The following is a 12,256-nucleotide window of genomic DNA, read 5'->3' on the forward strand; positions in this document are numbered from 1 at the left end:
AACATGGTCACCCGTGCTGATAGGGGCATTCATACCAACAGGTGAGAGACAGAAGCAGAATGTCCTCCGGGGTGGGTGGATAAGCCGAATGTGGTGCACCTGGGCAGGGGAACCTTAGCCAACCCCCCAAAAGAAGGAAATTATGACAAATGCTGCATCATGGATGACCTCTGATGTCTGCCTTCTATAGTTTCACTCATGTGAGGCCCTAAAATGGTCAAATTCATGGAGACAGGGAGTCAGTGAGCTGGGAAGAAGGATGGGGAGCCAGTGCTTACTAAGTTCAGTGCTTCAGTTTGAGAGGATGAAGAAATTCTGGAGATGGTAGTGATGGAGATGGTGGTGATGGAGATGGTGGTGATGGAGATGGTGGTGATGGAGATGGTGGTGATGGAGATGGTTGTGATGGAGATGGTGGTGATGGAGATGGTGGTGATGGAGATGGTGGTGATGGAGATGGTGGTGATGGAGATGGTGGTGATGGAGATGGTAGTGATGGGTGAGCACCACCATCCATGGACTCGGCACTGCTCCCTTGCAGTGATCCAAAGGCACTGAAATGTGTACTGAACGTTGTTGGTTATAAACTAAACCTTAGGGCTCTGTTTTTATAGACCCCACACAGAGCTCTCTACACAGTTGGAAAGCCTCCTTTACAGAGTGGAAGTTCTTCATGTTAGCAGTGGACGGAACGCCAGAGCTGGTAGGTGGCCCGAGGGACATGAAAGCAGAGTCAGGAACCTTAAAGGCGACAGTGTGTTTTAGAGCCAGAAAGAACTGCACACATGGAGACAGCAAGAATCTGACTTTTTCCATGATTTCCCAGGAAGTGAGTTTCTAATACTCTGGCTTCTCTCTCTCAGATTTTCCTACCATGGAGACATATTCATTTCTCTCCCCTTTCCCTGAATCCAGGCTCACAAGGGACTAGTGAGGCACCCTGAAAGAAAGAAGCAGGTTACGAAGAACCAATTATTTCAGTGATCTCAACAGCTGCTTTCTGTGTGAAAACACACTAAGACTCAAGTAATAAGAATTTTACACAGACCTCCACATGCCCTTTGTGGATCTCCAATTGGCCCTGCATCATATTTCCTGTCTTTATTCCTTCTTATATCCATATCCACAACCATATCTATATCTAGAGACAGCACTTGGTGTCCACAGGAAATTAGTTTCAGGATCCCTGAGGATACCAAAATCCAATGACAGTCAAGTCTCTTACATAAAACACCATGATATTTACACAACATGGACATTCATCCTCCTACACACTGGAAATCCCATATAATACCTAACAAAATATAAATGCCATATAGGTGTTAGCCTTATTGTTTGGAGAATAATGACAGAAAAACTAAACACTATTTGTTCAAAACAGATACAAGATATATTTTTGTTATAAGGCTTGTTGAATCTAAGCATATGGAAGTGGAAAGTATGAAGTGCTGACTGTATACACAAACACAAACACACACGCACATGTGCACGCACACACACACACAAGCTGCCCTTAGCTATGAGACACCCCTTCCTTTCCCAGTCTTACATTAGCTTCCATGACCTCAATGGTTTTTAAGAGAATGGCTGACTAAGTATCCTGCAGGTTGGATTTTCATGGTACTTTCTCACAACTAGACTGAGGTTATCCATGTTTCACAGGAAGCCCTTCCCAGATGCAGCCCATGGTGCTGGGACAGGACTCCAGGGCTGATACATCTCCTTACCTCACTGTGAACTTCCCTGTGCTCTTGTGATAGACCTCTTGTGAAGTACTTCAGGATCAGGCAAATTCCCTGACCCTTACCTATTGCTCACACATTAGTTCTAGAGCCTGATGACGGGTCCCTAACTGAATTAATTATTAATACTCAGGCTGCTGAGCAGAGATTTTCCACTTTTGACAGGTGACTTTCTATTACAAAGAACTTTGACCTTTCCTTCCGCATACTTATTTACTTATTTAGGTGCATCCAGCATGCTTTGTGGCTGTTATTTAGTCAGTGTGTTGTAACCTGTTCTGGGCACTTATTTTGTTGGTAAATTATCTAAGATTAACCACCGGGAGTCTTTTGTTTGGTGCCTGTGTCCTTTCCACATGTCCCACCATCCTGGGGCATATGAATACCTGGTAATAATGTGTTCTACTTGGAATCTTCCTACTCCCACCTGAGAGCAGCCATTTCTCCAAGTCATCCTGGCGGGCACCTCCCTCATTTTCTGGGCATCAAAAAGTCTACCTCTGTGTGGCATAGACCATTGAGCCAAGGCCATAGACTTGGACAGAATGTTGCTGAGGACTGAGACCATTGGTATTTGTATATCTAAGTAAATAAACGTGTGGTTCCAACTCTAGGAACTCTAGAGAGGAGTTTCCACTGCTGTGCACACTAATGTACAGGACCTCCATGGTGCACATCCGTGCCCAGAAAACCTCCAGAACCATTATGTGCAGTACATTTGCTTATTTTCTCAGGCCCCTGCATGGAACCGGTGTGCCATTGATTAGCTCCCTGGCATACCATGCCGTTCTTTTCTTTACCTGGGTCTTAGCTGCCAACTAGTGCCAACTTGCCAGCCAAGGATTTTTACTTCCCTCAACTGACTGGCTCATTAAACTCTTCGAATACATATTTTTAATTTAATCTTATTAGTGTGTTTGTATATATATGGTGGGGGATGTGTGTGTGTGTGTGTGTGTGTGTGTGTGTGTGTGTGTTAGAGAGAGAAAGAGAGAAAAAGAGAGAGAAAGAGAGAGAGATTTCTTGGGAGTGGAAGGGCGCACACATGCCGTGGCCTGAGCGTGGAGGCAGGAGAGCAGCTTTCTGAAATCAGTTCCCTCTTTCCGCCATGGAATGCTGGGATCGAGTTCAGGTGGCAGCTTTGATCGGCCAGCACTTCACCTGCTGAGTCATCTCGCTGGCCACCGATAAGCATTTTTAAATAAAGGAAGAGAAAGAATGGGAGAAACAAACTTTTAATTTGAGCACAATGTTGTTTCCAACATTTTTCCTCTCTAATATGTGGACATAGAAAGTAGGAGAAAGGTATACCTAAATCTGAGGGGTCAGAAGGTGAGACTATTCTTCGGGGAACTCTCGGCTAAAAGCCGCTCCCACCTCTCACAGAGAACACTTCATTAGATTAAATTATTGCTACTAGTAATTTTCCACATTGACTACTGAAACTAAAATAAACAGAATTTTCCGGTCTTTGAATTGTTTGGCAGTAGCTGTAAGATTGGTCAGAGATTTATTGCTAACTTTTCGGCGGGGGGGGGATGTCTATTCTGCTTTAAATGTATGACAGGGCTGGGGAGTGGAGGAGGCCATGCTTCAGTAACAAATTAATACTGAAAACTTTGACGTAATTAATGCTCATTCCTTTTAATGTCACAGTGGAATGTAGGTTGGGTGGCCATCATGCTTATAGCTCTGCACATGGCCTCCAATGTTGGGGAAAGAAAAAAAAAGAAATGCAGGTGCCATCACGGGGCCTCCAGCTGAAAGTGACAGGGGACACTTTTGTTCTTGCCTCACAGGCCCAGAGTGTGTCAAGGATCAGAAGTGGAAGAAGCGCAGGGTGTCTAGTGTCTAGCAGCTTCTCCGGGTTCCAGCATCGCCCGCTTCCAAATATGCTGAAACGAGAAGCTTGGATCAAGGGTATGTGTTCCAAACACAATTCAAACCCTTTGACTTCTTTGAAGAGATGTTGTCAGCGTTCCCTTTGATTAGAACGTTAGCACAATTCTGTGTACCTTTAAACTTTAAAACCTTCCTTGTTTGCTTTGGACACATCCACATTATTTTAATTTTTTCCACCCACATATGTTTCTAGTTGAATAAACCTACAATCAGCACACCCATAAAGATGGACTTTTTTTTAAAATGATGGTTATCCCATCTTTTGACACCACACATGGTATTACTATCTTCATCCATGTTGGGCTGCATTCATAGTTATCCTGGGACACGGGCAGCCCAGGATTGGACACTCCTATAGTGTGTTTCTGATGAGTTATGCTGCTTAGATCTCTGTAACCATGTCAGCAAAACTCTCCTCTTTGCTGACCATAGGCCAGAAATGCTTCAAGGCTATGCATGTCTTATCTAGCATGTTGCATCATAAGGGCCCTTTCAAAGGGCCTCATGGAGTAGACATAGGCGGGGGCTAGCAGGGTTCACACACCAGTGTAAAAGTCCAAGAAAAAGTGTCCTGAGCTCAGCCATAGGAAAGAAGACACTCAGGCCCAAAGGCTCTCCCCAAAACCCTATATGAATTTACTAAGTTCTAAATCCCTTCCCTGGTGGCGTGTGACCTCACTGTGCCCTGCTCTCTGAAGGCCTGAGTCACCACTGTGGCAATTCTCAGAGAGCTCCTTGTAGACGCAAGGAACAGATAGCACCTTTTAAAAGCCACTGAATCAATGTCAGTTTAGCTTAGGGCATGTCAGAACTGTAGGAACCGAATAAAATTATATAGGGTGTGAACCAGGCCCAGAACAATAGAAAGAGAGGCTGTGTATTTGTGATTAATAAGAAAAATCATGGGCTTTATTTATCCTGGAGATGTGCCAGCCAGTGGGCTGCAGGTAGGTGTGTGAGGCCCTTTGTAGTGGAAGCCAGCATGGCGGTGAATGTGTAGGAAGAGCCTTCTTCCTTTGACCAAGAAAGGAAGTCAGAGCTTTGGGCTTCTTGCATTTCTTCCTCACTGTGAAAGCAGCATGGCTGGCCCAGAGTCCTGGCTAGTATCATAACTTCCGACACCATCAGCCAAAGCTCCCATAGAGAGTCAAAAGCAAGAGAAAGATCTGGCACCCCATCTTCTGGCGTCAGCAACACAATGATCCCAAGAAAGCCCCATGTGGTTAAACAAGGGAGATCTTGAACCCAGCCAGTGTCTATGCCGACCTTCACAGACCATGGTCACAGTCAATACATATAGAGATCTCCAAGTGTCCTCTCCCCACCGCCACCAGATGAAAGAGAAGAGAGTGAGGGGGCCAGGCATGCTCAGACAGCTGGTGGAATGCAGAACTTGCGGCGAGGTCTTGCCATTACAAGGTGTTGCTCTGTTTCCTCTGTGACACTCAGGTTTTCTTGTTCTAAAGTTGACATCACAAGATCCAGTGCCTCCAGGATCCAGGTCAGAGGCAACTGAAAGACCAGCAGGAAGCAGGGTGGAGGTTCCCAGGGTGCGGAAAGGCAGGATAAAGTTCGCGCTCCCACATATTGGTATCTTGCACAGCATGAGCCCAGGATGGCCAGGTCCTATTGCCTTCTGGTGAAGCCAGGCACGCCGAATGCTGGAAGTTGTCTGTGTTTGTATTGGCAGCTGATTTTGCTTGTATTTCAGTCATGTACCTGAGAACAGCATTTGCTTTTTTAAAGTCACGACCTTCACCTGTGGTGTCTCTGGAACAATTCCAGGGACAGAGTCAGACGGTGGATAGGTAGCAGGCAAAGGGGGCCTCACATAGTGACAAAACATGGACGGTTCTTTGGGAAAGGTAAGTCCCAAACAAGATGAAAGTGGCTATCCCGCACAGAGGGGTCTGAGGGAAGGCATGTGCTAAAATGGAGGGGTGTACGGCCAGGTGTGTGGTGCACGGCAGTAACCCCAGCTCTCAGCAGGCAGAGGCTGGCAGACCTCTGAGTGTTCAAAGTCAGTCTGATCTACAAAGCAAGTTCCAGGCCAGTTAGGAATACATAGTTAGACCTTGACTCAAAACAAAACAGAACAAAAACAAACAACAAACAAAAACTAATGAGGAGGATAGACTGAGAAGAAATTATTGGGTGTAATGACATGAACTCCAGACATCCTTTAATACATGCAACACAGGAAGCGCTGAACAGAACCTGAGAGCCGGGGGACGCCATTAACCCTCACAAACCTGGAGGAGCTCACACAGCTTCTTCTCGTATTAGAGATGATGGACCAGCCCACGGTTGCCTAGGGTTACTCCCCAGGATCATGGCACACCGTAGATTCTGTCTCTAGTACATCTTTTCAAGCTATGCTGCTTTGCATGCTGAGTTTCAAAACCAGAAGTGAGAGACAATTAGTTGGACTCACATTGGCTTGTCTGTGCCTCCTTCCCAAGGGACTTCAATTAGGAGAGAGTCTGCCCCAGTGAGCCTGTCCCCTAAGCTGGGTAGACCAGAAAAGCAGAGGCCCACACTGTACCAATATCATATTCACAAATGAGTGTTATCTAGAACCTTGTTCAATCAAGTGTAGTAATTAACACCATGGCTCTTACTCACTAGCTAACCAGGGGAATAACATTTGCACTGAAGGAAAGAGACCTGGGGCAGTTAGCACCCGAAAGCAGGGGTAGGAAGATGGGTAAGTGCCAAGTCAGTCTGGGCTACATAGTGACACCCTGTCTCAATAAACCCAAATAACAAGAAGGAGATGCAAAGAAAAAAATATATCACGACTCCATGCCCATTCAGAATGGACAGAGATGGGACCTCGGGATGTTAATGACAGTGAGAGTCAGGAAGCAACTAGCCCTGTCGCCTGCTCAGAACAGCCAGAAGCACCTAAAATGTCCACAGGAGAAAACCTTTCTTACTGCTCGCATGGGCTGAGGAACAGAATCTGCTAGAGATGGCAGCGGGGACAGGGTGTGTGTGCTCCTGTCGTCTCTCACATCTCTGTGATCTCTGTTCTCATAAACTTCTCTGAGCCTCCTGTCGCAGCCTAGGATGTAAATCGGGTTTGGGGAACTGAAGCTCACAGACCCAAACACCCCACCAGCATTGTGGTGCTCACAAAAGGTGGAATAAATTAAAACAGAGGGAAGTGGGGAGTTTTGAAAATCTTATACCACAAAGGCTCATACTTTTGCCCCATTATCATGAACGAGGAACACATGGGTAAAGCTCGCCTGATGTTTCCAGGCCAGCAGTCAGTTCAAAAGGAACAGGCCTGGGCGTGCCATTAGCAGCAGACGCTCTATATTCATTCTGGAGTTATTAAATAATAATTTATAATGATTTATACATTTAATTTACATGGCTGCCGTCCGAAGTCTAATTGCACACCAGCCCTGCCGTCTTCTGATGTTCTGGTTATAAACAGGGCAATGGAAGACCGCAAAGCAGTTAGTTCTCAGGAGGGTCTCTGGGCAGGCAGAGTAGGAGGCCAGGTGGCTCAGGACCACTGGGGAGCCTAGAGAGCCCTGAGACCTTGCCAGAACCCTGTGATGTCAAAGCCCTGGAGTTGGGATTTCCAGAGGCTCAAGAGCTCAGATACTTAGGTGGTTCAGCTTGGTGCATTCTGAAGACTGTGGCCGATCACAGTCTGACTTAGCTTGACTTTCAGTGCTTCTGTTCCCATGGTACTAAATCAATGGGAAGGCGAAGCCACACTGATACTGACATCCATCTGGGAGACAGGGTATGTAGGAGTACTTTGATATCGTGGAGGAGTTTGGAAAGACATCAGCTAGAACATGCACAGTTCAAGTCAGCATTGCCAGGTCATTGGCTGGAATCATCTCAGGTACTGGTTTTCATTTGCTGGGCTCTGGGACTGAGGACACTGATTCAAGTCCCCACCAAGACAGCATTCCCCTTCCCAGTCAGGAACCAAAGTGCAAAGTACCTCCTCCCTCAAGACGAAAAGGCTAGTCTGAATAGAGAGGAACCGAGGAAATTTCTCTCAAAGCCTGAATGCCCCACAGTGCACTGTGTTTTGTCTATTTGTTATAATGAGGAGGGCAGACACAAAGGAGAGTCTAGGAAAGCTCGTTTGACCATCAGCTTGGAGGAAAATGTACAATAGAACTTTGTGAGTGAATGTCAGGAGAATGTGGAGCATTAGTGTATATAGAGTAAAATATGAAGTGTGTGGGGTGTGTGTGTGTGTCAGATACATAGTGTGTGTTGCATGTGTGCCTTCAGAGTGCCATATGGGAATTGTAGGTCATATATCATGTGTACTAGAAGAGTGAGTATATAAGATATGTATGAAATTTGTGACCCATATGACTCTTGGGCATGTGTGGCACATATGTGGTTAGTGTTGTGTGTATATATGAGTATGATATGTTTCTGGTGTGTGTTCTACACAGGGGCGGGGCTATTTTTGTGTGCCTGGCATAGGCGGTGTGTGTGTGTGTGTAGCATACAGTAGCATGTTTAAGTTATCTGTGCACTGTGTATGCTCTGTGTGGTGTGTGAACCATGGAGGAGCAGTACATGGGGGAGACTGTGGCATGTTACAGCATGTGTGTGGTATGTGTGCTTATGGCCTGTGCGCGGGGATGGCGTGTCCAGCTGTCAGCTCATCAACAAGCAGAGCAATCTTTGGGGTCAGGGTTCAGTAGATGGGAACAGCTGTGAGAGCAGTGGGGTGGGGGGACATACAGAAGGTGAGACCAATGCAAGCAAGCAGAGGTTGACTCACTGGTGACAACGTCTCCAAAGACGACATTCTTGAAAAATAAACAATGCAAGCTGATAGTGATAGCCTCGGGTCACCAGCAGCCCTTGGTTGCCTTGTCCTGGATTCCTTTTCTGTCTTTTAGTTTTAGTAACGACTACTAAGCACAGCACACAATTTCTGAAGGGTGCTCTACCAGCTAAGAGGGAGGCCCCGCCTGTGATCCAGCCCACCCAGCTTCAGGTTCCAGGTCTACCTGTGGCTGACTCTCTTCCTTTCCTTTGGAACAGGTCAGTGAAGCCCCCCTCTGAGTGTGGCATGGAAGTGGTGGTGGTGTCAGGGTTTCTGCAGGGAGGTCATGGGATCCTGAAGGTCATGGAGGTGGCCTAGCACGGAATCCCAACCACATCACCATGGTTACGGGATTTATTTTAAGACTGGACATGCAATGGGAATAGGACCAAAGCAGACTGCAGGAATCACACTAGGCAGGCCCTCTGCCTGCCTCCTGGGAGCTGGTGCGGTCAGAGCCAGTCTCCTTCTCCCTCTTTATGATCAGCAAATGCTTTCCAGCCGCTCACACACTTCCTCTGGCCTGGTCAACTTCCTCAAGGAGGTACCAAGGCTTTGCTGCATTTCCCAATAGCCAGCTGTTTGGCAGAATTGTTACTTTCTAAAGATTGATTTAACCAGCTTCAGGAATTTACGTGATCCTTTGTACTGTTGGGGCTGCAAGGGCGGGGCGCCTTTCTCCTAGTCTGACCCACCCAGAAGACATCCCCAAAGGACTTGATCACCTAACCCACAGGGCTGACACCACAGTTAGTTCAATTCTGGCCGGTTGGTGACTTACCTGTCCTCATCTCTGATGGTAAAGTTAAAATGCTCACCGACAGTCCTGCGTGGAGACCCCTGGAGTTGCTCAGTGGGCATGTGGGAGCCTTCACTCACTTCCTGCTTTGACCCTTGCTGCTTCCCATCACTGAACTGAACTTGCCCAAACTCCTGCAGCCTGAATAGCTTCGAGTTTTCTGGAACGTTAAATGTGCTGGTCTAGGTTCTCTCTAAAGAAAGGATACTGTGCCCAAGGAAGTCTCGTCAATTGTTCTGTTTACATGCCCCTGAGGTGTGGTTGCTGTGCCTCCCAGGGCTCTGCTTATAAACCTGGCGTGAGTAGTGGGAACGGGCTGGCAGGTGTTTTGGGACTTGTCTTCCCGGTCAGCCTTTTCTACCACTGCTCTGGTTTCTAGGGTGCTGTGCCCATGGGCCACTCCCTGTCCCTGCTGCCACTCTCATCCCCATTTCCCAGCAGATCCTCTTCACCCACACTTCCTCCACTCTATAAATGTCCCTCAGATGTCACCATGAGATGTGCTTGGGCCATGCTGGTTTAGTACCCTGGTCTCAGGTTCTGGGAGCATCCTTGGTGCCAGGTATACTGATACGACATGGTTGCCCCCTCTGTTACTGCTTTCCTATGTGGCTAATGACCGCCTGAGCATAGAATTAAAGCATCCAGGTAGAGCTGTGTGTCAGGAGGGTGGAGGACAGCGGTTCCTGACCATGGACTCCAAAGGAATCATGTGGGGGCAGAAGAGAGCATGATTGGACCCGAAACAATTTGGGACTATCTCCTCTCCTCTCCCTTTCCCTCTCCTTCTCCCTCTCCCTCTCTCTCTCTCTCTCTCTCTCTCTCTCTCTGTGTTGTTAAAGAAAGCCCACCTCTGTGTTTTATGATTTCTGTGCCTTTTGTTTTCTTCTGCTTGTTCTTCTGCCACAAGACAGTGAAGAATGAATCTCTTACCAGAGACTAAGCAGTTGCTGGCACATCTGCTACTTTTGGACCTTCCAACTTCCAGAACCTCAAGCACAAACAAACTCATTTTCTTGTGAATTAACCATTCTCTCAGGTATTCAGTTATAACAACCAGAAAGACTAAGGCCATGGTCTACAAGGAAATGTCAGAAAATGTACAGGAGCCAGTGTGAAGCCAGAGATGAGAGACCTGGCAGAGGAGGTGGATGGGGCTCAGCTGCTTCTACTTCGTCTCCTTCTTCCTGCTCTTGGACCACAGCTTCTCTGAGTATCTCTATATTTCTTTTTACTGTGGGCTGGTGGAGTTTAACCCTGAAAACCAAACAAACTCTGGCCAAGACAAGCATTGAATTTGTCTTGGCAGTACCCCATAAATGAGAAGTGTGAATGTTGGTTAATTTGTTTAAATCCACCCTTCTGTTCCCAAAGCATGCGAGTTCCTCTTCAACAGTTTCCCAAGACTGCTGTGCGACCGAGTGGCTTCCTGGTGCGCTCCTGTCAACACTGGCAAGAAGAGCTGTGTGAACAGAGCATGGAGAAGGGAGGGATGAGTCTTCAGGACCATCCAGCTCCCAGATCCCTGATGATTTGAAATGGTAAAGGTGTTATGGCTGTCAAACGCCTTCTTTGCCAAAGCCAGCATCTGGGCAGATAGTCACTGGCAGTTGGGCTTTAGAAACATTCAACAGAGTTCTACCTTTCCCATTTTCTCTGTCTCGGGTAATGGTAGCCTATTTGCCAATTTGCACAACATTTAAATATATACTCGTGAGCTTGGGTAGATTCTCCATGTGTATGAAGATTCTCGGTTTTCTCCCGTTCTTCTGTAATTGAGAGGCTTGGGGTTTGGATTTAGGGAGAACTTGCTTCATGTTCCAGAAGATCATGAGGTAATAGGCTTAGAAACAGAGGGCAGGAAGTTACAATGAAGAGTTTGGCCATCAGGTATATGACAAGGCTGGCCCTTTGTGATCCAGGCAGGACATACTTACAAGTTTGCAGCGGTGTTAGCGGAAAGAGTGCATCCCTTGATGCTGGAGCTGAAAGAAGGAAGTGCTGAGCACTCTGTCTGGAGGAGCACCACAATGGCCTGGAGAAGGATGGAACATAAAACGTAACCTTCGAGACAAATGCGGAGTTCCTGGCAAAGACTACCTGGGGTAAGGTATACAGTGTGACCCTTTGCTACACACACATCTTGTGACCTCCGCACTCAATCTCATTTACCATCTATCTACTCTTGTTTTTCAGTTTGTTTACTGTGAGAACACTTAACTAGACGTCAAGCACATCACTCAGTGTTACTAACTGGGTGCCACGTGGTACACGTCTTGAGCTTCCTTAGCTGATAACCACAAGTCCGTGTCTTTTCATCAGTATTTCCCCTTTGTTCCACCCCAGCCCTGGCACTCACAGTCTGTTGCATGGATCTGACCTCTTGGTTCCCATACATGGGTGAGGTCATGTGGTATTTGTCTTTCCTATGCCTGACTGATTTCACTTTGCACAGTACTTTCTGGGTTCATCTACTTTATTGCAAACAACAGGATTCCCTTTTTGTTACTGAGCATCATTCCATTGTGTGTGTATATACACGCATCATAATTTCTTTGTGTGTGTGTGTGTGTGTGTGTGTATGCAAGAATCTGTGCATTCTTAGGCTGGAAGACAACCTTGGCCGTATTCCCCAGGAATGCTCTCTGCTTCTTTGTGACGGGGTCTATCATGGCCTAGAGGACACCAATTAGAACTGCCTGGCTAGATAGTGGATTCCAGACGGCCTCTATCTCCCTCTTCCTGGGGCCAGAATCACAAGCACACCCCCCATACCAGACAATTTTTCCTTGAGTTCTGAGGACCCAACCCAGCTTTTCATGCTTACAAGGCAAGCACTTCAGTAACGGAGCTACCCCCTCTACCTTTATGGTACAGTTTCTATTTTCATTACTCCATCAGTGCAGAGCCGGCTTGTTTCCATTCCCCGGCGATTGCAAAGACCTTCTGCATACAACAGAGGACGTTCTTTGCAAATGTGTGTCGTTT

The sequence above is a fragment of the Chionomys nivalis genome, chromosome 13 (genome assembly GCF_950005125.1).
Source record: "Chionomys nivalis chromosome 13, mChiNiv1.1, whole genome shotgun sequence".
Classification (NCBI taxonomy): Eukaryota; Metazoa; Chordata; class Mammalia; order Rodentia; family Cricetidae; genus Chionomys; species Chionomys nivalis.